The following is a 22,156-nucleotide window of genomic DNA, read 5'->3' as shown; positions in this document are numbered from 1 at the left end:
TTGGTCATGAAGGATTTGGGGGCTGGGGAAGGGATGAACCAATAGGTGGAGCACAGAGGACTTGTAGGCAAGTGAAACTCCACTATATGATACAGAAACGATGGATCTATGTCATTATACATTTGCCAAAACCCATACATGGTGTAACACAAAGTCAATGCTAATGTGCACTGTACACTCTAATGCATCAATATGGGTTTGCAAATTTTAACAAATGTACCACATTAGTACAAAATGTGAAAAAGACTGCAAAATGTGTGGATGCAGAGATAAGGGTTATGTGGGAACTGTAAATTCTGGTTAATTTTTCTAACAAAAAGTGCTCTAAAAAACCCCGCAGTCTTTAAAAAAAAATGAAAGACTGATTACAATTCACCCCTGATGACTGAAACAAGAGATCTCTCATTCAACTGATCTCAATAAGCCAGTATGGTGCTCTGTGAGCCTGAGAGCCATAAGGGAGTGGAAACTTGCATTAACTGCCTTGTTAGAGAGCACAGCACTGTATCCTCTGAGAAGTGCCATGGTCACTATCAATAGTGTCAGAATTCCAAGGTGCATAAACAGCATCCTGGTATGTCCTTGTAGTGTAGACCTGGTCATGTTCACACAATTGTTACCTTGATTTCTATCTTGGGTATCTGTGAGTCAAGAGATTCCTAGAGTTCCTTTACTATAAAGGGGCATCTCTCAGACCATCATCCAAGAGTTTGCGAACATATGCTGATGAGCCCAGTTTTCAGGTCACTAATAAGATGACTACATGATGTTTGGTTAGAATATGTTTTGTTCTTCATCAGGAACATCCCAATTAAGGGATGAAGATTGGCAACCCTTCACTGAGCTCCATCATGTACGAATGTGTATTGTCCTTAAAGTGTGTGCACTCCCCAGTGTTGTGCATTCAGTTAACAGCAAGGAACTACCCAGGGAACCAAGGTGTCTGGGAGAGGGGTGGCCTCCTCCATCAACCCAGCATTGTTCAATGCACTGAAGAAAGGCCATGCCCCTCAGCAGGTGGCATAAACTACAGGGGAAAGCTTAGGGCCCATCAGGTGGCTGAGCTGGTTAGAGGCTGTTTACAGGGCCAAAGTCAAAAAAGGCACCTCGGGGGGCTGGCCCTGTGGCCAAGTGGTTAAGTTCGAGTGCTCTGCTTCAGCGGCCCAGAGTTTTGTGGGTTCAAATCCTGGGCACAGAGACGTGGCACCGCTCATCAGGCCATGCTGAGGCGGCATCCCACATGCCACAACTAGAAGAAGGACCCAGAACTAAAAATGCACAACTATGTACCAGGGGCCTTTGGGGAGAAAAAGGAAAAATAAAATCTTAAAAAAAAAAAAAAAATTTGAATTCTCCACTTTCCAAAAAAAAAAAAGCCACCTTGGTAGAGGGTCACATGCTCAGTGCTTGTTAGAGTCGCTAACTGCAAGAGATCTCATACATGGTGACAAGAGCGGCTCTAAGAGCATGTAGTGTGGGGCCTAGGGCAGGTTGTTGCATCAGAAGCCTATAGATAACTTAAGGCCCTCCTCCAGAGACTAAAATCATGTGATCAAAGCTACAGGCCTCCTCCACAACTGGTTGCTTTATTGAGTCTAAGGTACACAGTTTAGGTGGGGGTTGAACCCAACTTATTTGTTGTGCCAAACGCAGATTGAGGGTGTTGTCCACTATAACGCAGAGGGTCAGAATCTTTGTTACAACAGACATGGGGGCACCAGCAGTAGTTACTTAGGGGTGCCAGTGAGCCCCCTGTAACCTCACCACCTACTGGCTGCATTTTTGATTCTCCTCTTTCCCTCTGAAATAAGTTGTCTTTAACCAGTGATGATCTGGTGGGCTCAGCTCATTCACAGGTTATAATCTCAAATCCCTACACTCTCCCTAATGTCAAGGTGACCCCAACTTCAGCCACATCTTCACTCTAAACACACGGATAGTTTCCACTGAGGACATAACCCAGGGCCACATTAAGGAAGGCCCCATTCCCAGAGTCCTGCTTCCACAGGAATGAGACTACCAAGTTTGAGAACTCTGTACATACAGTCCAGGCTCGCTATGGTTAACAATGCAACACAGGGCAGCACAGTGCACAGCAGGAGCTGCCCAGCAAGCAGCAGCCCACAGTGCAGGAGCCTCCAGGCTTTCTCATCAGCCTGACCAGATAAGGAGGCCTGGGAAGTGGGGGGAGGGAGGGTGAGGCTTAAGTTGTCAGTAGTTAAACATCAAATATGTGGACCCAGGCTACTCAGTATAAGAATAGACACAGGGCTGGCCCGGTGGAGAAGTGCTCAAGTTCCGGTGCCCTGCCTTGGTGGCCCAATGTTTGCACGTTCAGATCCGGCCGCAGACCTACAGACTGCTCCTCAAGCATGCTATGTTGCGCATCCCACATACAAAACAGAGGAAGATTGCCACAGACGTAAGCTCAGGTCTAATCTTCTTCACACACACACAAAAAAGAACAGACCCAGGTAAGACACATAGGCGTCTGCAATGTCTTCTTTTTATATTAAGAAACACTAACAGGGGCCGGCTCCGCGGCTGAGTGGTTAAGTTCGCACGCTCCGCTGCGGCAGCCCAGGGTTCGGATCCTGGGCGCAGACATAGCACCGCTCATCAGGCCACGTTGAGGTGGTGTCCCACATCCCACAACTGGAAGGACCTGCGACTAAGATATACAACTATGTACAAGGGGAGTTTGGGGAGATAAAGCAGGGAAAAAAAAAAAGATTGGCAACAATTGTTAGCCCAGGTGCCAATCTTTAAAAAAAGAAACACTAACAGGATGATGAAGCAGTGATCAAAACTGGCCATGTGAGGCAGGCTGGAATAGGAGCAGAGGAGTGGGGCAGGACGTGCAGGCGGGGAGTCTTCTTGCGTTAGTTTCCTCTTAGGAATTTTTTAACCTTCCCATACACTATTTAAAATAAGGAGACAAATTTAAAGACACATATTTTCCTATACTTGACAATTACGTTTAATTAAATTTTGCATTATTACTTAACTTCATTTAAACTGTTCTACATAAGGAACCACTCTAAGATTTAATCCTTTAAACACTAGTGGATATAAAATTGTAAACCATAAAAAATTCACAAATCCTTTCTGAGTAAAAGGACAAGGGGCATTACACCTTGTCCTTCCACTATACTTCACACTGGGGATATTTTCAGGAATGGGTAGCATACTATAATGCATTAGGGGTTTTGCAATTAAGTCCTGAAATGTATAGGAATTTGAGAGATTTACACAAACTGCAGTGTTTTCCTCATATCAATTAAAATAGAAACTCAGTTTTCCCTCATATCCATGAAAATAAGAACTCATTTGCCTTAGGATAGTATAGTATAGTATAGTATAGGCATTAAAACGTCAAGGATCTCTAGAGACATGGACATACAAACAGGGACCTAACAATGAAAAACGCACCGAGAGCTTAAATACACGCATCTCACAACTTGAGGTTCTCTTGCCTAAATGGAACAAAAAATCTACTTGGTTCCACAATATTCCTGCCTTACATCATATGTCTCAATCATCTTACAGCTTCAGGGCCCAAGTGCTAGTGGAAACTACAATCAAAGGGCTTTAATCTTCAATTGATAAAGGAATCCAACAGAATGAAACACAAATATTAGAATCAAAATGGATAAGCAGCCTGGTTCTCCTCAGTTGAACAGGAAAATCCACATTCAGAAAGTTGAACATGTTCCCAAACTTGGGGTCTAGACTCTCCTGGTTGAGATGTAACCCCTGGAGAGGGTCAGTCCCTGGTGAAGGAGGGTGGAGACACCCAAGCAGCCACAGGAATGAACTCTGGGGGCTCCACACACCCTCCCCTCTCCTGTGAGCATGGAAGCACTCCCTCCCTGAGGCTTCCATTCTCACAAGTGAGGACACTCTCAGCCTAATTCAGTTTGAGATTCTGACCCACATGAACTCCAAATGCATAAACCCTTTGTCCACAGGACAGAACACCTGATCTTCACAGGCTTCTCAATGTCGACCAGTCACGCCATGAATAACCCACACTGTGGATGCAAAACTCAAATATAATGTCTAGAAATGTCCAGGCCTAGGAGAGATGTCATCAGCACAGCAGTGAGTTGTTCCTTTCCTCTCTCCCACTTTGAACTACAAATAAATAGACATTTATTGACCAACAGAGCATACCCACACAGCACAAGACGACACCTGAGAGGACCACGCAGCTATAAATCTGAAGGTGGACAGACTGGCCCCCTCAGGAATTGGTGGAGAGGTGAGTGAAACTCTCGCTTCCCCAGCAGCCCTGTGTGCATGCCCGAACACTTTCTTGGCTGGCTTGAGCACCCATAATACTGTCCCAAAAGTGGGAGTGCACCTCAGTGCAACTGTGGGAAGTGGCAGCAGCAGCCCAGGGTCTACAAGCAAATGCTTTCTCAGTTGGTGGGAGACCTCATCCTGCTGCTGTGGTCCCAATGAATGGCCCAGGCTCAGACCCCGCAATGAAGCCCCAGCAAAAAAGCACAGCAGCTGGCATGACTGTAAGAAGAGGAGGCGGCAGATATACGTGCATGCAAAAGCTTCCCTGGCTGGTGCAGACACCCACAGTACCACTGCAGCCCGAAAACTGGGAATACACATTGTGTTGCAGGAGAGCATAGCAACATTATTGCAAGGCTTTAAGCTTAGCAAGAACAAATTACAAAATGGGTGGCTGAGAAATGTCCGATCTGCTAATTCTCATAAATTACCATGCCAGATTGTTTGTGCTTTTGAATCAAAGGCCAGAAGGGAGTATCTTATCAAACATGAAGGCAAGGGGCTTAGGAACCCCGGGCCCTTGCAGGAATGGAACGCCATCTGCATAACTTACTGATTGATTGTTCCTAGGACACTCCCTAAGAAAATGGCCTTGAATAGGGCCGGGTACACTGAAGCGGGGAAGACTAGAACTGCTGAGCTTTGACTTGCATATCCCTGCTGGCGTGAGTTCCTGCTGTGCTTGTACTTCTTTGGCTGCAAATAAATACATGGCGATCAGAGGGACCTCACCTCAGTCCTTGAGGCTGATGGTTCCCTGTCCCAGTGAATAATATACATTGTGTTGTGTCCGTTATATAGGCTGTGTTCTGTCCATTAATTGTGTCAGCCCCTTCAGCTGGCTGCCTAGCTGGTCTCAGCAGCAACATTGGAGAAGGGGAAGCTCTGAGCCCAAATGTGAAGGCTTTCCTGGCTGGTGTGACCATTCACTGTACCCACAACATCCAACAGAGAGACTGGGATCACAAACACAGTTCCTGCTTCCCACCAGTGATTGCAGGTGGAATCTGTGACCTGATACTACCACAAACGCCCCAATGATGTAAACTATTATGAACTCAAAGATGACAAACCCAGGAAAGGGCAGTGCCGACAGGACAGCTCACCCAGAAAATTAAAAAAGGAACCTCCACCCAAAGGACTTCCCACAGGATGTCTGCGCCCAGAAAGATCCTGGGGGAGAGGCACGAGGATTTCATACAACGCAGTTCCAGGTGGTTATAGGTTGCATTTCCATCATGTAAAATATCCACAAATATCTTTAGAAAAGAGCTATCCAAGGTTCTTGGGGAAAAGGATGAACAATTAAAATACTGAGTCTGTTTGAAATGCACCACGAAGGAAAATACTTGATAATGATCCTGAGAACTAGAGAGGAGAAAATGGCTTTGGGAACGCCGGGAGGGATGGGAAATTTAGCGATTAACTGCCAGTCCCAGGAAGAGCTAGGCTGGGGGAACAAAGCTGTGGGTTTGAGACCCTGCCCCCACAATATATGGAAAATTCAGGGAAAACAGGTCCCCCGTGGGGAGAAAGGAGGCCCTGCGGACACCACAGACCACAGCTCCTCCGCGCACGGACCCCGGAGACCGAGGCCCGACTGTCCTGCGGACCCTCCCGCGGGCCCCGCACCGTCTGGGACACGCGGGGCTGCGGGCGCACAGCGGCCCAGAGACGCTCCGGCCCAAGCCGCCGGGCGCAGGGACCGCAGGACGCCCGGGGCTCGGCTGCGGGCCCCGCCCCCACGCTGCGGCCGGAGGGGCCTGACGGCTGAGCGGCGCCACCGCGGACTCGGGGCCGCAGAGCCCGGAGGGGACCGCGGGAGGCCGGGCCCGCCCCGCCGCTTCCCACCAGCCCCTCCTCCCGTGTCCTCACGCCGGGGCCGCACACTCACCATTTCTAGGGCTCCCGGGTTCCCTCAGTCTTTCTTATGACCCCCACGGCCAGCGCACGTCACAGACCTACAGAGCCAGCTGCGGAGCAACGTCAGGCCCTTAAGAGCACGTGACCCGTTACCGGAAAGAGAGTGGAGCGACAGGAAGCCGGCGGTGGGGGGGCGGTGCGGAGCGTAGCCCCGCCCACGTGCCCCGGAGCCAACCCTGATTGGACAGTTCAAAAGGCCCCTCAGTTCTGAGTGACAGCGGGATGGAGATTACATTTCTGAGCCGACCTAGAGCTGGAAATTGTCCTATGACCCCTGCGGTCAGTGCAGGTCACGGCGCGACAGAGGCTGCGGCAAAACCACCATGAACCGCTGAAGAAGGGGACACGCGATCCTGAGAGAAGCCGGAAGAAACGGGGACATGAATGCCGGTGCGTTGCGTAGCTCCACCCACGGCCCCAGCGATACCCCCGATTGGACAGTTCGCAGGCCCCCGCCCCCTCGCCGCTGAGTGACATCAAGGAGGGAAGACGCTTGCCTCAAGGGAAGCACTTCCCCTTGGTAGGCTGCAATCTGTCCTTTCTGGGTCATTTACGTTTAAACAGAACTTTTTCCTGGCTTGGGGCTGACTCTGTTCTTCTGGAAGGCTGTGCAAAATAAGTTGTTACAGGTGTGCACAGGGAATCCCTGATTCAATTTCAAGAAGGAGCAAGTACAGACAGGTGGGTGGCCCAGGCGAGGACACACTGGAAAAGAAGCTCTTACGGCCTCTAGGAGTCAGGGGCTTGGCGTAAGGCTGCGAGGCCACTCATGCAACTGTGACCCTTGTTTAGAAAAGCAGACACTTAAATGTGACCTCACCAGCTGGGATAAAGTGTCTGGCCCCATTTTGATCTTTCCGCCTTGCCAGCGATCAGCCTTCCACCCATCCCAGGCCCACCCCGACTCAGTTGGTTCTTAGGATAAAGAATCCCGGGGCCCTGGGCTCTCTTGGGAAGTTGGAACCCCACAGCCCTAGCGGGGTGCAGGAACTCTTCTCACCAACCACAAGCAATGAGATGTGGTCACCAAATTCTCAAGTGTGTGTTTTGCACTGGAAGGAAATTTATTTTGGATCAATTTTTTCCTGTGAACCTAGAGAAGTTTGAAATGTAAACGGAATAACATCCTTAAGACAATTGATTCCCATTTTCATTGCTATATTGTTATGTAAATATGGGATGCACCTGGAAACTCTTCTCCCAGCTTTAACAAGGTATAATTGACTAATAAAAGTGTCTGTATTTAAAGATTACAATGGGATGATTTGATACACTTATTCTGTGTTGTATAATTGAAATTACTAAGAGAATGGCTCAAACATTCTCAACACACACACATACACACACACGCACACACACAGAAGAGGAAACTATGTCAGGTGATGGATGTGTTAATTAACCTGGACATTCTTATATGCCTGAAAGCCTGGATTGCAGAACTTTATTGATTTATTTACTTCAACAGCTCTATTGAGATGTAATGCATATACTGCACAGTGCACCCGTTAAAGGGTGCAGTTCACTGGTTTTCAGTATATTCACAGATACATGCGATAATCACAGCAAATTATGAACATTTCATCACTTCAAAAAGAAACTCCTCTGCCCTTTAGCTACCACTTTCCGTCTTCCTCTTCCAATCTCAGCCCTAGTGAGGGCTACACTAATCTCCATTCTGTCCATAGTTTTCCCTATTCAGGTCTTACATCTGAATGGGATTATATATGGTCTTTGTGATTGACTTCAGTCACTTAGCACAATTTTTCAAAGCATATCCATGTTGTAGCATGCATCGATACTTAATTCATTTTTAAGGCTGAATAATTCCAGTGTATGGCTAAAATACATTTGTTTATCTATTCATCCTTTAGAGGATATTTGGATTTGTTGTCACCTTTTGGCTATGAATAATGTTCCTAAAAAGTCATGTAAAAGTTTTTATCTGAACATGTGTTTTCATTTTAATTGGGCATATACCTAGGAGAGGAATTGATGGATCATATGGTAATTGCAGGTTTAAGTTTTGAGGAGCTCCTAGACAGTTTTCCAGAGTGGCTGCACCATTTTATAGTCATACCACCCACGTATAAGGGTTCCAATTTCTCCACGGATCCTCCACAAGATTGGTTATTATCTCAAATTTTGATTCCAGTCCTCCTAGTGGTTGGGAAGTGGTATCTGATGTGGCTTGGTGAGTCGAGGAGTTGAAAGAAAGATTTCTTGGACTCTCAAGGTCTGGCAGTAGTGCTCTTTTATTTAGAGAATAGTATGGAATAGCATGGGGACAGGACCCATGGGTTGAGGGTAGGGCTAAATTTAAGGCATAAGTATGTGAGTTATCTCTTTACAAGACAAAGGAAAGAATATGTAAAAAAAAAGTCGTTAAAATGGTATCAGTGCAGGTGGAGTCTGGTTATTGGGTGGTCCTATGACTTTAGACAAGAATCAGATCGGATTAAGTAAATGGCTGAAACCACGACGTTAAATATCATCTTCAGCTAAAGACAAAGGAGGATGTTGTTGTTGGGGGGGGGGGGTGGTGGTCAGTTACATGAGGTTACCAGACAAGTACAGCAAACAAGAGCAAGATTATTATGCAAACTTAAGTCCTTGCCTTCCACATTAAGAGTTTCTGGAGATAAGGTCATCCCCCCTTCTTCCTGGTGCAGAGAGTGAGACACCCTCACAGATGGAGATTTCCTTTACAAATGTAAATGTCTCTTAACAAAGGGCAAGTAAATTATACTTTTCAGAGTTTCCTTCCCATCTGCAGTTTTTAAAAGTAACCAGCCTAAAATAATCCTCATCAGTATCTCATTGGGGTTTTGATTTGCATTTCCTTGATGACAAATAATGTCCAGCACTTTTTCATATGCTCTTGGCCATTTGCCTACCTTCCTTGGAAAAATGTGTATGCAGATTCTTTGCCATTTTTTAATTGAGTTGACTTTTTATTACTATGATATAATAGGTCTTTATATATTTTCAATACATGTGCCTCTTCAGATATATTCCCTGTTCTGAAGTCTACTTGTGTGAAATTAATAATAATTTTAAATTTAGTCTGGTCTCTCAAAAATCTCTGCTGTATCCGAGTCATGTGTTGATGATTGCTTTGTCTCTTTAAAATGTGTTTTTTTCTTTCTTTTTCATATGCCCTCTAATTTTTGGTTGAAACCCAGACATGATATATGAAGAAATAGGATTTCAGGTAAATAGGCCTTCAGTGTGAGGTGTTATGATTTCTTAAATATGGGTTAGACTATGTTTAATGTTTGCTGCAGCTGGAGGGGTCAGGGGCTTCATAGTCTGCGGTGCAGTTGTACTTATCTCCCTGGTGTGTTTGGGTTTCCCTAGGAATTCATTCTTTGTAGAGTCTGTGTCTTGCAGCTCTGTTTTCATCCACTGTTTTTATCCTGGGGCCCTGCTGACATGGTGTCAGGTATTTGAAAGGGAAAATGTCCTCTTATGTTATGATGAAACCTGCAATGTTTGTTGGTAAAGAATCCCCAGACTATGAACTTCAGAACACGTTCCTAGCACTTATATTTCCTCCATTTTTGTCAGAGAGGAACCTGAAGTGACTGCAGGTGTCTATCTGCACTTTGCCCAATCAGATAAGACTTTGGAACATTAATTCCCTTTGAGGGGAGGTCCAAGTTACAAAGAACAAAATACTTTGTGTGTATTCCAAAATGTTTTCCCCATTTCCTGCATGAAGGAGGCAATTTACTCCCATCTTCACTATGAGAACCAGGTTGGGCTGCTGAAGGAAACATTCATGAATTCTGGGGGCTCCCTAAGGCCAGCCCCCCAAGAGCATTTAACTCTCAAGATAATCTATACTATGTGTCTAGCAGTTCATATATTACAGTTTATGTGTTCCTAGATGTTGCCTGCTCCAGTGGCTTCTATTCTCGGTAAGTGGTTTTTCTCTACCAGTCTCTTCTTTTGGGATCATTGGTTTTGATACCAGCTCGACATGAGCTTGACATAAGGGAAGCCATTTTTGTAAAACGGGAGCCATATTGTAACTATAGATAGCCTCTAAGTAATTAACCCAGCTGGACATACTCTGTCCTGCAAATAGGCTAGATTATAAATAACAAGCATAAAGAAAACTGCATGCATCATGACTTATGACCTCTGCTTAGCTTTATACCTCCCAGCTGTGATAAGACAGTAACTTTGTTCTTTTGAGTTCCTTAGAAATGTAGTGACCCCCAGTCCATGGTACCAGATGGATAACATTCTTGACCCTCTTCTCCAATGACCCCCCCAGAGTGAGATTCTATACTGGCATACATCATCAATGACAGCTGAAAGGACTGCTATGGCATCGCCCCACATACAGTGCCAGATGGTGTGAAAACCCCCAGTCTGCAGCACCAGATGTCCAACATTCTGGACCACTTCCTCCATAGCCCTCTAGCCTTATATAATGCTTCAAGATTCTGTATTCTCGGGGTTGGCTTGGTGGCCGAGTGGTTAGGTTCACGTGCTCCACTTTAGCATCCCAGGGTTTTGCTGGTTCAGATCCTGGGCACAGACATGGCACCACTCATCAGGCCATGCTGAGGCGGCGTCCCACATAGCACAACCAGAAGGACCTACAACTGCAATATACAACTATGTATTGGGGGCTTTGGGGAGAAGAAGAAGAAGAAAAAAAAGAAGATTGGCAACAGATGTTAGTTCAAGTGCCAATCTTTACCAAAAAAATAAGATTCTGTATTGTCTTTAAGAACAGTTCTTTAGGACACAAATCCACCATCTTCCAATTAGCTGGCTTTTTGCTTAATAAAAGTCCTTTCTCTACACTGTCTTGCCTCTTGATTGATTGGCTTTTGTCTTGCAGCAAGCAGATCATGCCCTTTGCATGGCAACAGTTTGTCCTGTAATGTCAAATCTCTTGTGTATCTAAGGAGAGGTGTTGCTCTTCAGTTTGATCACGTTTCTTTGGAGTTTTTTTTCTTTGAGGAAGATTAGCCCTGAGCTAACATCTGCTGCGAATCCTCCTCTTGCTGCTGAGGAAGGCTGGCCCTGAGCTAACATTCGTGCCCATCTTCCTCTACTTTATCTGTGGGACGCCTGCCACATCATGGCTTGACAAGCAGTATGTAGGTCCGCATCTGGGATCTGAACTGGCAAACCCCGGGCCACTGAAGTGGAACATGCCAACTTAACCGCTTTGCCTCCAGGCTGGCCCTGGTCAGTTTTTTTTCTTATTGTGAAGATGAGAGTGATCACTCCAATTCTTTACATATTGGAAGAGAAACCATCATTCATGTCTGTTTCTCTGCATTTTCCCTTTTGAGACTACACCATTTTCACTTATTGATTCTACTGCTAGAGCCCTGTGGGTGTTTTCAAAGTTTTTCTTTTGTGACCAATACATCTAAATCATTGTCACACAGGGGTATCTACATTTGCATTCCTTTTCCTCATCTTCTAAAAATTCCCTAGCCTGAATACCTGTTTGTGACTGGAAAGACATCTTCCATTGGTTAACTTCTATTTTGTCATTGCCCATTTGGGGGCAGGATTGACACCTTATCTAGAATGGGATTGAATGCCAAGACCGATGTTGCCACATGCATCAAGTTAATGGACAATATTTGTTACTCACAGGCACTTCCTAAGGAGAGTAGGGCAAAGGTAAGCAGGTTGGGTGGCTTGTGCAAGGGAGAATGGGTTGGCCCTTTACGGTGTATAGGGTTAGAGGCTGCAGGATTTCAAGGTTAAGATTCTTTACCTGATAACAGAAAAAGAAAAGAGGTATGTGTTCGTATTTGCAACTTGTTGACCCACTGTGAGCCAAACAAACCACTGGCTGGCCAATAAATGGTCCCAAGCCAAGTGGTCATCAGGACCACAGCTGCCAGGAAATTTCTCTTCGTGTAAAACATTAGCTGCCTGCTACATGGGTTTTGAGTGTTTTGGACATTTCTTGATTGGCATTAACATGAGTATGTTGAATGACAACATGTATGTCCAGGTCAGTGCATGTGACTCACCACAATGAGAATGTGAGTGCAACTGATAGGAAAACAGCACATTGGTGTTGAGATGGGCCAGAGGGGGTTTTGAAGGTGGATGCCCCAAAATGAAATACTGACATCCAGGGTACAGAGCACAGGTGATGTTATTAGGAGGAAGACCCATGAGATGCATATAACAGTGGTGGGCAGTAGGCTGGACTATGTTAAAGAACACTATTTCCCCCATACAGAGTGAAACCTCTGATACAGCTCCTCAGGTGGGGGCCAGTTTGGGGTGAGCTGACCGTCCTGAGACAGTGGTGTTGGCGGGGCTCTCTTCCTCTTTCATGAAGCACACCCAGTGGGTAAACTCCATTAATTACTGGTTGATTGCTCTATTGTTTTCACCAATGTCCTGCAGGAGGCACAACTAGCTCTACCAATCAATTCGATACAATTCTGGTTCCTCTGGTGAAACACTTTCTGAAGTCACTGTTTGATACTTGTTCTGACCCTTGGAACCCTCCTCCCAGCAGTCTAATTCCCTGGTTCTTTCCAGAAAATTAGTCCGTCTACAGTCTAGACTATATTTTCATTAAATATATGAATCTACTCCTAATTGACTTTTACCTCATTCTCCAGTTTTTTGAGAGTGTCCTTTGACTTGACCTTCTCATGATCTCTTGCCAGCAACCTTAATTCTTTGGAAAGGTATGAAGAGCTATGTGTTTTATGGCTTGCTTCACCCCCACGTTCAGGAAAAATCTCTGTGCCATGACCCTGGAGCTGTTTTAGGACAATAAGAAGCCTCTCTTTGAGTGACAATCCCATTTTAGGAGCTGAGGGCTCAGTGCATGGGGAGACAGCAGCCAGAGGATCTTGATTGTGCCTCCTGGCTCCTCAGGAATGGTTTATGTTACAACCACCTCATGAGCCAGAACAAGGGCAATTGACAACCACGTATTGTCAGCTCACCACTCCAAAGGCATCACCTCAGTTCCTTGTGTAGGGAATGAAACAATGGTGTCCCCACCTTTCAAGCACACTCCCCCAGCACTTATTAACCCCCAGCAACAGGTAGCTGGGGGCAGGGTCCCAAATGTCAAAGTCCTGTGTTTCCCAGGAAGAAAGCCCTCTTAGTGGAAGCTGACTTGGCAGGATGCCATGTGTTCCAGACTGTGGGAGTGATGAGGATTATTTTGGGCTGGTTACTTTTAAAATCTGCAGACAGGAAAGAAACTCTGAAAAGTAGAATTTACTTACTCTTTGTTAAGAGACATGTACATTTGTAAAGGAAATCTCCATCTGTGAGGGTGTCTCCCTCTCTGCACCAGGAAGAAGGGGGGATGACCTTATCACTAGAAACTCTTAACGGGGAAGCCAAGGACATAAGACAACATAATAATCTTGCTCTTGTTTGTGGTACTTGTCTGGAAACCTCAGGTAACTGACTCCCCCCACCACCAACATACTCCTTTGTCTTTAGCTGAAGATGATATTTAAGGTGGTAGCTTCAGCCATTTACTTAATCCGATCTGATTCTTAGCTAAAGTTATAGGACCACCCAATAACTAGACCCCACCTGCACTGATACCATTCTAACGACTTTTTTTTACATAATCTTTCCTTTGTCTTGTAAAGAGATAACTCACATACCTATGCCTTAAATTTAGCCCTACCCTTAACCCATGTTTGCAGCTCTTTACTGCCCATGGGTCCTGTCCCCATGCTATTCCATACTATTCTCTAAATAAAAGAGCACTACTGCCAGACCTTGAGAGTCCAAGAAATCTTTCTTTCAACTCCTTGACTCACCGAGCCCGCATCAGGACTCTGGAGTGGAGTCTCCACCAATGTGAGCTGGGAGGCACTAGGGAGGGAGTGCTCTTGGCTCAAATACCACAGGCTCGTGTTTCTTACAAAACTTCATAGATTTTCTTGAATAGTTGTTATTCATTTACTGTTTACCTTTAGGACAATTTCCAGAGGCTTCAAAGGTTTGCTATTGGGGCAGGCCCCATGGCCAAGTGGTTAAGTTCGGGTGCTCTGCTTCAGTGGCCCAGGGTTTCCACGGTTCGGATTCTGGGTGCAGACATGGCACCACTCATCAAGCCACGCTGAGGCGGCGTCCCACATGCCACAACTCGAAGGACCCACAACTCTATGTACCAGGGGACTGTGGGGAGAAAAACGAAAATTAAAATCTTTAAAAAAACCCAAAGGTTTGCTATTAAAATAATTTTCACCAGTTTTATTGAGGAGTAGGTCAGCAGAGCTCCACACACTGTTATGACACCCTAATACATTTAGTATGAAGCCCATTCCAGTAATATTCACCAATTTAAAATAGGATGTAAGTAACAGTATTCCTGTAAATACTCACCAGTTTGAAACAGGATGGAAGAAGCTCTAATATCACTTGACATTTTATATGTGAACAAAACCAAGAAAATTTGTTTTATGGTTTGCAAAAAGGTATTGAACACTTCATAAAAATTATTGTTTAGTGGGGCCAGCCCCGTGGCCGAGTGGTTAAGTTCGCCCGCTCCGCTTCGGTGGCCCAGGGTTTCGCCGGTTTGGATCCTGGGCACAGACATGGCACCACTCATCGAGCCACGCTGAGGCAGCATCCCACACCCCACAACTAGAAGGAGCTACAACTAAAATATACAACTATGTACTGGGGGGATTTGGGGAGAAAAAGCAGAAAAAAAAAGAGGAAGATTGGCAACAGTTGTTAGCTCAGGTGCCAATCTTTAAAAAAAAAATTATTGTTTAGAGAATTACACAAACAGAAATGGCTTCCCTTTTAAAAAGAATCACTCATATAATTTATAAAATCTTAAAAATAAAATATGCTGTTAGTCAGGGTTTCCCAGGGAAACAGAACCAATATGATATGTGTATGTAAACATATGTGTGTTTATAAATATACATTATTTTTTCTTTTCATTTTTTTGTTTTAAGGAAGTGGCTCATGTGAATACGAAGGCTTGGTTAAGTAAAAAACCTGCACTCTAGATGGGCAGGCTGGAAACCCAAGGGAAAGACTGTAGTTTAAGTACAAAACCAGTTTACTGGCAGAATTCCTTCTGATTCAGAGAAGGCCAGTCTTTTTTCCATTAAGAATTACGACTAATTGGATGAGGCGCACCCACATTATGGATAGTAATCTCCTTTACTTAAACGCCACGCATGAAATGCTAATCTCATTAGAAAAACTGAACAGGAACATCCAGAAGAATGTTTTACCAAATAATAGGGCAGGATGGCCAAGCCAAGTTGACACAGACATATCGGCTTGTAGTTTTCTTCTGGTGTCATTGTCTGGCTTTGGTATCAGGGAGATGCTGGCCCCATAAAATGAGTTTGGAAGCATTCCTTGTACTTCTGGTTTTTGGAAGAGTGTAAAAAGGATTGGTATCAATACTTTGAACTTGTTGTGATTTGTTATTGGTTCGTTCAGGCTTTCTATTTTTTAATTCTTTCTTTGTAGGTTGCATGTTCTAGAAATTCATCTATTTCTTCTAAGTTATCCCACTCAATAGCTTTTAAATGCTCATGAAATTCCCTTTTGAATCTTTTTATTTTTGAGGCATCCATTGTAATATGTCCTTTTTCATTTCTGATTTTACATACTTCTGTCTCCTCTCTTCTTTTCATTGTTAGTCTAGCTAAGGGTTTGTCAATTTTATTTTTTCAAAAACCCAAAACTAGCAGCTGGCCCCGTGGCCTAGTGGTTAAGTTTGGTGCACACTGCTTCGGTGGCCTGGTTTTGGTTCCCAGGCACAGGCCTACACCACTCATTGGCGGCCATGCTGTGGTGGCAACCCACATACAAAATAGGGGAAGACTGGTAACAGATGTTAGCTCAGGGTAAAACTTCCTCAGCAAAAAAAAAAGCAAAAACAGAAACACCAAAACAAAACTCAAAACTACTGATTTTCTATTCTCTATTTATTTCTGTTCTATATTTCTCATTTCGTAATTTTCCTAACTCTGGGTTTAGTTTGTTGTTCTTTTTCTAGGTCCTTGAGGTGTAAATTTAGGTTGTTGATTTGATATCTTTTTTCTTAATATAGATGATTACTGATATAAACTTCACTTTTAGTACTCCTCATGCTGTATCCTGTCAACCTACAAAAACAAAAAACAGTTCAAGAGGCAAGTGTTTATTTGGTATAAAAGAATTGCAATTCAGGGAGCACAGATTCAGGTAGAAACCCAAATAGTGTCCTGATTACAGGAGAGGGGCTTAGGGCTTTTATGGGGAAAAGCTAGTCCATACTTTAGCAAATTTATCTCTAACAGTTTGTATTCCTAGAGGCGGCTGGCTCCAGTCACTTCTCCCCCCAGGTAAGTGGTAATCCTCCATATTCTGCTGTCTTTCATTTTGGGGGCATTGGTTTGCACGGAATCTCAAATCTCTCATGGATCTAAGAAGAGGTGCTGCTTTTCAGATTCTTCACTTTTTTTGTTTTTGGAGATGAGAACCATCACTCAGAGCTCTTTACATATTAGAACAGAAACCATCCACTCCTGTCGCTCTGCATTTTCCCTTGTGAGACTGCACCATTTTCACTTACTGATTGTACTGCTAGAGCTCTTGAGGGTGGTGTCAAAGTTTTTCTTCTGTGATCAATGAATCTAAAAACATTATCATACTGGATTCTCTGTATTTGGATTTCTTATCCTCATCTTCTAAATACTCCTTACAATGAAATCCTGTGTATCATGTGAAAGACATTTTCCATCAGATACCTTCTGTCTTACCACTGCCCTTTTGAGGGCAATATTAATACCCTACCTTAATAGGAGCAGACATCAAGGCTGATGTTGCCATTTGCATCAAGTTAATACAAATATGCCTCTTACTCAAAGGTACTTTTTAAAGAGAGTAGGACAAGGGAAAGCTGGTTCAGGTGGCTTGTGCAAAGGACAATGGGTTGGCCATTTAAGGTGTGTAGAGATAGAGGCTGCAATGTTAAAGGTTTGACCGTCCTATCCACTGACACAAAAAGAAAAGGGGCAGGGTCAACCTACATAACTTCTTTACCCATTGTGGGCCAGGTAGGGTGAGCAGATATCTAAAGCTGACTGAGTCAGATATCATAAGTGGGATCAATGTCTTTATTAGAGTTCATCTCTGAGGTTAGTTGACTGAATAATGAGAAATCTCACTTAAATGAATTTGTTTTGGATATTAATTAAAAAGCCATGTTAAAAGCAAAAGCAATATATCATATTAAAATGACCAAGCCTCAAAAAAAAACACATTTGAATCTAGTCATGAAAAACTGTTGGAGAGATCCAGGGAATTGTGTCAGTATGGTTCCAGAACTCTGTTCAAATATTTAAGTACTATTAACATTTATTTTAATTTGTTGTCTTATTTGTTGTGTTCTTGGAGGCACCCTGCCAGTGCAGCCTGCCCACGTGCAGCAGGCATCCTTTTACGGAACAGAACTCTCCCTGGCTGGTTAATAAATAGTCAAACCCAAGGAGTCAGCAGCTACCACGGCTCCCAGGGGGGTTTTCCTTCATGGAAAATATCTCAAACACTAGCTGTCTGCTACAGGTATTTTGAGTGTTTGGGACATTTCTTGATTGTCATTAGTGATGTGTTTGTTGAATGACATCATGTGTGCCTAGGTCAGTACCAGTCACTCCCATGACAATGAGCACATGAGTGCAAATGGTAGGAAAGCAATGCGTTTGTACTTGATGGGTCAGAGGTCTGTTTGCTATCAGCTGTATGGTCCCTCCCTTGGTCTGGAAAGTACATTCATTGATTTCATTACAAGTGATGTGTTTTGTCACATCAGGTGCATTAATCGGTCACTGTTAGCCATGGCAGAGGAAAGTCCTTTGAATCATGCCTAGACCTTTAGGTTAGAGGCCTCTAAATGGTTTATTACATGGGCCCAAAGGGACAAAATTAATACCATCAGGGCAGAGGTTGTGGTATGTGTCTCAGAAATTCTAGTCAATTTCTCACCCTTAGCATTGAAATGAGCCTCTGCACACTGAGGTTTAATAGGCTCAGAGTTAGAGGAGTGACCTTGATTTTCACTTGGATATTGTGAGGCAAGACTTTCTCAGAGTCTTCTGTGCCATGGGGCAATTGTGGATAAGGAGTTGCTGCTATTGGTGGGATGAGACCTCTAGATCACTGTCAATGGCCAAAGGATCTGTAACAATGTGCCAATGAGTTAGATTCTTGGCCCTGGAATTCTTAACCATCACTCCATTAGTGTCTCCCTCCCTACACCCTGTTACCAGAGAGGCTTTACAGCCTACTCTTATCCATGCAGAAATCTCTAAACCACGCATGATGGATGTAAGTTGTCCAAGAAAATTCTTGTACAAAAAACTATTGTCCATCAGCTCTGTACACAGAAAAGCCACAGCTGGCAACTGACAGAGTGTTTTCTAAATAGATACCTTCCTAAGCTCAGAGTTGGTGAACCTCCACAGCCAGCTTCCATTTTGCCTTAAGCCATGACTGCAAGACCCTTCAAGCTTGCTAAGCAGAGGCCTCTTCATTGAAAAGATATTGATATTTACAGGATAGACCCAAAAATGGCAAGTCTGGCATATCCCACCTACAAGATGAAGTGTTTTCTTCTGTTCTCTGATGAATGCAGTCAGTTCAGGAGTTCACCTCCTCTCTAGACACAGTGGCCACATGGGGAGTACTTGGGAGCACATGAATGACAGGGAGTCCATATACTTTATGGATAGTGTGCCACCACCACACATGATGGAGTCTGCTGCAGTTACCGCATTCTGTCCTAGATCAAACAGGCCACCTGATGAAAGATCAGACTCAGGCATCAGAAGTTGTGAGTTTCCAAAAATGAACAGTCATATCGCCATCAGGATGGAGATCACTCCATCACCCCAAAGGAACACTCTCATGATGCCCATTTGTACCGAACCCTCCCATCCTGAAGAATGGATCATTTTATGTTCCTATATCTTTGCCTTTTCCAGAATGTCATATAAGTGGAACACCACGTTGCCCTCTGAGTCCTGTTTGGAAACTTTGATGCAACATTTGTAAAAGGGCTTAATTATACAAAACTTGCAGTCTTCTTGTAAGCTTGAAATTTTTGACATTGCCCAGGAGAGGGGCACATATTTTGCCTTCAAAACTAAGAGATTCCCCTGTTATAGCTCTGTGAATTTGGCTAAGCCCCATGCTTAACTTTCTATATCTGCATCATGGGAGTAAGGATGGGGGCAGGGGATCAAATGAGATAATAATAATTATAAAATCGCTTAATTTCTACACTGCTAAGAAAACATAAATTAGTACTGAAATAAAAGGGAAGAAGTTTGGATTTGCAATGTTTAATGAAGCAAAACCTGTCACATTTTACCCACATCTTCCATAACATTTCCTAGAAATGTAAACATACGGAAATGATCCCTGAAAACAGTAAAAATGGGCTTTGGGAGCTTTGTCCATCATTGAAACAATAACCTCCCAGCCACTCCTCTTATAAAAAGGCAGAGAAAAATCTCCCAGTTTGAGGATGACAAATTCACCTCCTTTGACACCACACAGGATATTACTCAAAATGATACTGCGTCTGTCTACAGATCACCTTAGTCATTGCTTGGATCATTACCTTCTAAAGATTCATAACTCTCTTTAGGTTTTAACCAGGAAATCACAATGAACTTGCACAGGTATCACTCTACTCCTAGGAAAACCCATGATGGGCTACAACTGTGCAGATGACCAGAACCCTTCCTCAAACGGAGAGAAACTCGAAGGTTTCATGGGGTACAAATTGTGTCAGTCTGAATAGCAGGAAAATGATATCCTGAATCAAAGGGCAATTTCAAATCCTTTCAACTGATGTTAAACAGAAATACAAATATCCATGGCCTAAAGCAAGGACTTGAAGTCTCAAGATTCAGATACCCATGTATCTGGATCATGACCAAATAGCATATGCAGAAAAATGTTTAAGCATGGCTAAAATGAAGATGAACTCTGTCCATGCCTTTATCTTTATGGCGATCCATGGCTATTAATCCAAAGAATGCAGGACTTTTGGTGTTGGTGTCTACTGTTTACATTTACACCTGAGCAGTTCCTTTAACAGCGCTTAAGATGTATTAGATGGTGGGAAAACAATAATCAATGAGGACATCCTCACTTACTGAGGCCCCTACCTGCCATAGAGAAGATTTACATCCATCAATGGATGAATGGACACAGAAGCTGTGGTATATATATATAAACAACGGAGTATTATTCAGCCACAAAAACCAGGGAAATCCTATGATTTGTGAAAACATGAACAAAACTTGATGGCACTATGCTAAGAGAAAGGAGACAGAGACAGACAAATACTTTATGCTCTCACTTATATGTGGAACCAAAAAAACTCACAGAAGAAGAGATCAGACTTGTGGTTACCAGAAACGGGGGTGGGGGTGCTGGGTTGGGCAACTGGAAGTGGTGTCAAAAGGCACAAACTTCCAGTTATAAGATAACTAAGTGCTAGAATGTAATGTACAACGTGACAACTATAGCTAATACTGACATATGATACAATGGGAAGCTTTAACAGAGTAAATCCTAAAATTTGTCATTACATAGAGAAAAATTATTTCTTTATTCTTTTCTTCTTCCTTTTCTTCTTATTTTTTTAAATTTTATTTTATTTTGAGGAAGATTAGCCCTGAGCTAACATCTGCCGCCAATCACCCTCTTCTCGTTTTTTTGCTGAGGAAGACTGGCCCTGAGCTAACATCCATGCCCATCTTCCTCTACTTTATATGTGGGATGCCTGCCACAGTACAGCTTGACAAGCGATGTGTAGGTCCGCATCTGAGATCCAAAGTGGTGAACCCTGGGCCGCAGAAGCAGAGCGTGAGAACTTAACTGCTGCACCACTGGGCTGGTCTCCTTTTCTTTTTATTTTATCGATATGAGATGAATGTTAACTGAATTCGTGGTAACCATTTCAGTAAATCAGACCACCATGCTGTACACCTTTCATTTATACAGTCATGTATGTCAATTTTTTCCCAATAAACCTAGAAAAAAAGGAGTCAGAGACTTCTGGTCTCTGGTCTGTCATGCAAGGAGCTCAGAAGCCAGATTCCAGTACTCAAATGAAAAAAGCAAAGAAAATTGAAATCAACAAGTCTTGCATAAGAGAATGGAGGTCACAGGGTAAACCACAATTCAGAAAGAGACAAAAATGTACGATTTAAAACATATCCAAAATATTCTGTTCTTAACAAGGCATGTCCTAAAAACAATCTATTTCACAAGAGGATAACTGACGTGGATTTTCCCAAAGCCTAAGTGACCAGGGGGCACCGAAATAGCCAACTTGAGACTCTTCCAGCCTTTTTTGCTCTCAGAGGTGGGGCAATTGAGAGGATGGTACGTTTTCTTTCCATTCCTGACACCAAATATTTCATGTCTGTTCCAGTGCAACTTCTCCAACTCTGCATCACCAAAAAGGTGTCCAACAGTTCAATTACATTCTAAGATTAACTACACAGAGCTCACATCAGACTCCACAGGTTAGGAGCTCAGTCCCACAAACCGCCCCTTCTTTAGCTGCCAACCACAAATGGGGTGGCCAGGCTGCCAGCATTTCTACTCAGCTGCCTATAGATTCAGATTCCCTCCACACCTTGTTACATTTGGTATTTTACTGAAACAATTCTGAGAACTCAGCAAACTGCTTTACTTAACATTACTGGTTTATAAAAAGGATATAACTCAGGAACAGACAAAAGGTAAAGATGCATAGGACAATGTAAGGTAGTGGTATGGGTAAGGGGAGTGGAGGTGGAGGGGGCTGCAGAGATTCCACATCCTCTCTGGACACTCCACCCTCCCAGCACCTGGATGTGTTCACCAGCCCAGAAACTCTCTGAATTCTGTCTTTAAGGGTTCTGATGGA

This window comes from Equus przewalskii, chromosome 6 (assembly GCF_037783145.1).
Source record: "Equus przewalskii isolate Varuska chromosome 6, EquPr2, whole genome shotgun sequence".
NCBI lineage: Eukaryota > Metazoa > Chordata > Mammalia > Perissodactyla > Equidae > Equus > Equus przewalskii.
The sequence above is the reverse complement of the archived record's forward strand: the minus strand, read 5'-3'. Positions refer to the sequence as shown.